A 6,352-nucleotide genomic window follows, 5' to 3' on the forward strand; every position below is an offset into this window, starting at 1 on the left:
TTAATTATAATACAGTGCCCGCGACCCTAGTGAGCGATTCAGAAATTGGATGGATTAATAATAGTCTGCACCAGGGGTGTCAAACTCATTTTTGTCACTGGCCACATCGCAGTTATGACTTCTCTCAGAGGGCCGCTACGACTGTGGACCCATATAAATGAAAGATTACCTCATATACTGTAATTACAGTATACACAACACATTGATGAATAACCAGTTTTGAAATCAGAAGCCTATAAAAACATGTTTTTCAATTATTAAGGGGGATTGGTAACAAAAAAATGCTTTTAAATATCCATCCATCCATTTTCTGTACCGATTTATCTTCACAAGGGTCGCGGGCGTGCTGGAGCCTATCCTAGCTATCTTCGGGCGAGAGGCGGGGTACACCCTGAACTGGTCGCCAGCCAATCGCAGGGCACATGGGAAACAAACAACCATTCGTGTACACATTCACACCTACGGGCAATTGAGAGTCTTCAATCAACCTACCATGCATGTTTTTGAGATTGGGGGGAAACCAGAGTGCCCGGAGAAAACCCACGCAGGCAGAATTTGAACCCCGGTCCTCAGAACTGTGAGGCAGATGTACTAACCAGTCATCCACCGTGCAGCCTCTTGTAAATATCTCAATGGTATTAAACCAGAACACAATTAGCGATTTCGATTTGCTTTCGCGGACCACATAAAATGATGTGGTGGGCCGGATCTGGCCCCCGGGCCACCAGTTTGACACCTGTGGTCTACACGATTCAGTGGACATTTGAAGCCTGTGCTTTTAAAAAACACTTTATTACGAATGTACAAAATTCATTTAACATTTAAAACCCGTGTGTTTTTTTTAAACAAAACTATTAAGAATATGCAAAATTACACAGACACTTGAAACTCTTTTGAAATGAACTTCATTCATAATTATACTAAGTTACAATTAAAATCTGTTTTTCTTGTTTTTAAATAAACGTCATTATCAATACGAAAAGAACCTGAACCTACAGTATGTCATTAGTCTAAAATAAATATATTAAAAAAAAAATACAAAAAAAAATATTAATAATAAACGAAGTTTAGTAAATACTTATATTTTTCATTTTAAGATGAACTTTCAACAAAGTTTAGTAGACATTTAAAAAAAAACTTTAAAAATAAAGTAAACTACTAATAATATGCAAAGTTTAGTAGTTTAGTGAACACTTAAAACATACAGTAGCTTTCTTTAAAAAAATAAAATAAAAATCAAAAATATAAAGTTCAGTGGACACTTAAAACCTGTGCGCGCGCGCGCGTGTTTTTAAATTAACTTTATTAATAACAGGCAATGTTCAGCAGATATTTGAAACCTACATCGCATCCAGAACCCCTCTCCGACGAGGAAGCTGTAAAACGAACAACTTCATTGCGATGGTATAAATTTATGACGCACTTTTTAAATTACAGTTATGAAGAATATGACGTTTCAACGTGTCGTCAAAAGAAAGGTGATATACTGTTCTATACTGGTGACTGAGTAAAGCTCAGACGTTATTGATGGATTCGAACTTCCGGGATTTTTAGTGCCGTCAACAAGCTAAAGGCAATGTTTCGGCTAAGTAAAATGGGTGCTTTCTACCAAGAGTTGGTATTATTGTGGTTGCTGTGTCTATCTGGTGAAACGTTTCGGTTTAAATATTGAAAATAATCAGCGAACTGTGTGTGGTTTTTGCCCCCAAACGGATGCGCGCCCACTTACGATGGCACGCAATGACAAACAGCTGCTGTAAATGACATAAATGCGCTACACATGGTAGCTAAGCAATGACACACACTAAAACAAAGATTAAGGGCTTTAGATAGTTTGCTTCCAACGATCATTTATCGCAATGGTCGACAACGGTATTGAACAGGTAACACCTCAAGTCCCCGAGTTCCAAATGTGCTCTTCTCAGTACATGTCAAATGAATGCTGTACTGTTTTGGCATCTACAGACGGTGCTGCCACTCTTCCTGCTCTTATGTGGCTGCATGTGGGGGTCTCGCCAAGTGGAGGCCTCAGCAGATACCCTCAGCTCTGTGGATGCTTCTTTTTGCTTGTAAGTCGAAGAAAATAGCACTCATTTTCAATTGACACGGTAAAGGAGTTGTTAATGTAACAACGTGTCATTATTGTGTCAACAACTCAGAATCATCCAGAGCTTAATGTATAGATTTCCTCTCAAATGTCACTAAATAAGGTAACCGACATATTAGAGACAGCTCGACCGAACATTGTCAATAGCACTCCACTTTTCCTCATCAGGGTCACGGGTGTGCTGGAATCTATCCCAGCTTATTTGGGCCAAGAAGGGGTCTACACCCTGGACTGGTCACCAGCCAATCACTGGGGGACATCTAGACAAACACGCATTGACACTTGCGGTCACACTTATGGACAATTTAATTTTATGGACAATTTAAATGAACCTAATCTAACAATGTTTTTGGAATGTGGGAGGAAGCCGGAATGCCAGGAGAAAACCCACACAAGGACATGCAAACTTGACACGGGAAGGCTGCAGCTGAGATTCGAACCCCAAACTTTACAACTGTGAGGCAGAGAGTCTAAGCTAGGGGTGGGCAAACTACGGCGGGCCACATCCGGCCCGTTGATCATTTCAATCTGGCCCGCCAAAGATTGGTACAGAATCCCCCAAATCATATCAAAATCATGACTACATTTATTTGACCTTGTCCTGTAATGCCGAGTGGTTCCACCAAGTTGTGCTGTAATGCCCGGTGGTTCCACTAGGTTCTCCTGTAATGCCCAGTGGTTCCACCAGGTAGCGCAGTAGGTACAGTGATACATTGACTTAACTTTGGCTGTTCTGTTTTTACTCTGCTACTGCTCTTTAACCATAAGTAGATCAAAGAAAAGAGAAGTCGACAGAGTGCTGAGCACTGACACCAGTAACGTGTTACTCCCAAATTCCACCATTTTCGGTAACAAGTAATGCATTTCCTTCCCCAGGAGAGTAACCAGGCTACAGTTAATTTTGAGTCATTAACATTTCTCAGCAAGTCATGATTTGTTGCTGGTCACTCAAAAACTCGTACTCCAGCGATTCATCAGCATTTAACTGTACAAGAAGACTGCTGATTTCTAAATAAGGGGAAGAAAGGGATTGGGAGGTGATTGTTGAGTCTACAATGCACAGTGATGGTGCAATACCATAAAAGTGCAAAGAAAGGCACGATTTCACTATCACCACACTATTTTTGTTATTTTCCTTTATAAAAAGTGTATTTGATTGTTGTTACTTTTTTACTTGCACATAAAGAATACAGGTTCACTGGCGTGTTAAGTGCGCAATGCATTGTGGGTCATACCGAAGTGCGCGGTCATAAATTCGGTCATGGAGGTTAACGACTGTCTCACTGAAGGACTTACAATTCATTCATTCATCTTCTGTTCCGCTTATCCTCACTAGGGTCGCGGACGTGCTGGAGCCTATCCCAGCTATCTTCGGGCGAGAGGCGGGGTACACCCTCAACTGGTTGCCAGGCAGTCGCAGGCCACATATAAGTAAACAACCATTCGCACTCGCATTCACACCTACGGGCAATTTAGACTCTTCAATTAACCTACACTGCATGTTTTTGGGATGTGGGAGGAAACCGGGGTACCTGGAGAAAACCCACGCAGGCACAGGGAGAATATGCAAACTCCACACAGGTGGGGCCGGGTTTAGAACCCCGGTCCTCAGAACTGTGAGGCGAATGTCCTAACCAGTTGCTCACCGTGCCGCGGACTTAAAATACTTATCTTACATAATATTTACAATGAAAATTGAGAACTTTCAACAATTGTAGTCCAGATTGTGAGCTGGTTTAACGCGCTTCACAGCTGACGTCACGTAAGTAAGTGCTTCACTTACCGTCAATCACCCACAGGCTTGCTAGTTAAACAGTTGTGTAATCTTGTCACCTTTTCTCGCTCTTCGCATCAAAATTACAATGGTGGGAGCAATGGTTGTGTGTGTGTGTGTGTGTGTGTTTGTATGCCCCCAATATTAAATCGCCAACCACGTGTGTGTTTGTATGCCCCCAATATCAAACCGCCAACCAACTTTCACGTTTATGTACACGCACGGACAAACACACGCACACACAGTTGCCTTCATGGACCACAATTGGCATCCATCTATCTATAGCAGTTAAGAGTCTTTAGAGAAGTGTACTGAAAATAGTGTGCTTGTTTATGTTTAGGTACTTACTGTACTGTGTTGTCATGTCAATTCTGCACTAAGTTGCTGCTTTAACACTAATATTTAAGTTATTGGTTCATGTTGATGTAACTAACTTGTGTGGCGTACATTACCAAGTAATGGGTACAGTTAAACTAATGCTTTTTTTTGTACTGTGGATAAGTGATATTCCTGCCACTTGGCAGCTGCTGAAAGTAACTAAAAAGTTACTTTTTTCTAATTTAGTTACTTTTGGAATTAAGTAATCAGTAAATTAAGTTACTTTTAAGCTCAAGTAATCAGTACAGTAACTAAGTTACTTTTTCAAGGTAACAGTGGCAACAGTGGTGCTGAGTGTTTAATATAGAATGGACTAAATACCTTTTCACTGAAGTTCGGTCAACGGCTATATGTCTAATTTGTTAAGAAACCATTGCGGTTTTAGAGGAATATAACATCAGCTGTCACTTTTCTACCAAGCATGCTGCTTATGCTAGCAGCCAATCAACGCAGGAACTGATGGCTACGGCTCAGTGGTTAAAAATCAAGCTTACAGGCTCAGCAAAACACCTTTATCTGAAACTGCCATCCAAGGTTCAGTCACACAAGACCTGGAAACAGCGCCACGGGAGCAGCAGATGGAACTCATTGATCTCCGATGTGATACGGTCTTAAAAGAGAAGTTTAACTCTCAAACTGGATGAGTTTTATGCTTCATGAAGCGCAGGCAAATTTCCAAAAATCCGGAAGTGTTAGGCTCTACACCTGTGCGTGAACAGACTTTTAGTGTGATAAACACCAATAAAACCTCTTACAGATCCTAGCTGAGTGATGAACACCTCAGATGTGTTCTGTGAATTGCCACAAAACTAACCAGACTTTGATGCACTGGCAAAAAAAAAGGTGATCAACAAAACAACACTGTTCCCATTAAAAGTAAATCTAAGTATTAACACTACAATGCCTTTTTTTGTTTTGTTGTTTATTTTTTTGTATGTAAGCATCTGGTTTTGGCTTGACCTGCCTGTCAAATTTTAAAAGTCAATGTGGCCCCTGAGCCAAAAAGTTTGCCCACCCCTGGTCTAAGCCCTAGTTCACTACAAACACAATAATGAACATATTACATTAAAACCCATTTTATTTCCATTCTCCTTGTTCAGGCTGTCTTTATCTCATGGTAACGCATTATACATAACATTTATTTGATCTTTAGTACAGAGATAAATTTTTGTCTTACAAAGCTGCCTACAACAAAATTAGCATTCCCTATAAACTTTGCAGCTCATGAGTTGCTTTGTATCGTAACCGTTTAATTGCATTGTCCCTATTTTAATAAGTAATTATTAGCTTTGGCCCTTGTACCTGCTGTTACTGACTACTGTTTATGCGTTGTGACTGGCAGGACTACGCTTTTAAATTAGACAGCAGAAAATCACGTTTGCTATAATATATGCCATAAAAATCATCATTGAATGATTATGATTATTAAGTGTAACTTTCTGTTCATTTAAGTGGTGACCTGGAGGTAATCTACCCACAGCTGGACGTTGATAAGTGCCTGATTGCTCCAAAGGATCACATGAAACTTCGAGAGAAGCTCAGCACCGAGTGGGGAGCTCCCAAGTATTTAGTACTCTGCAGCGAATGAGGTGAGGAATATTCAGTATGTCTGAGTGTACAGCCATAACCACAATCTATCATGTCCTAGATTATCTCGCATTTTCAACCAACTTGATCGAGATAAGACTATCCTATACAAGTCTTACAAAGGCATATTTGATCATTTCAGCAGCAAAAAGCAAAAGTAAACACCGAAGAACCATTTAGATGGTAAAACCTAAAAGCATGTCAATTACGTATTTAACGTACAGTGGGTATGGAAAGTATGCAGACCCTTACATTGTTCACTCTTTGTTACATTGCAGCCATTTGCTAAAATCATTTAAGTGCATTTTTTCCTCAATGTACACACAGCACCCCATATTGACAGAAAAAAAAACTTAATTGTTGAAATTTTGCTGATTTATTAAAAAAGAAAAACTGAAATATCACATAGCCATAAGTATTCAGACCCTTTGCTGGGACACTCATATATTTAACTCGGGTGCTGTCCATTTCTTCTGATCATCCTTAAAAAGGTTCTACACCTTCAT

The sequence above is a fragment of the Phyllopteryx taeniolatus genome, chromosome 3, assembly GCF_024500385.1.
Source record: "Phyllopteryx taeniolatus isolate TA_2022b chromosome 3, UOR_Ptae_1.2, whole genome shotgun sequence".
Classification (NCBI taxonomy): domain Eukaryota; kingdom Metazoa; phylum Chordata; class Actinopteri; order Syngnathiformes; family Syngnathidae; genus Phyllopteryx; species Phyllopteryx taeniolatus.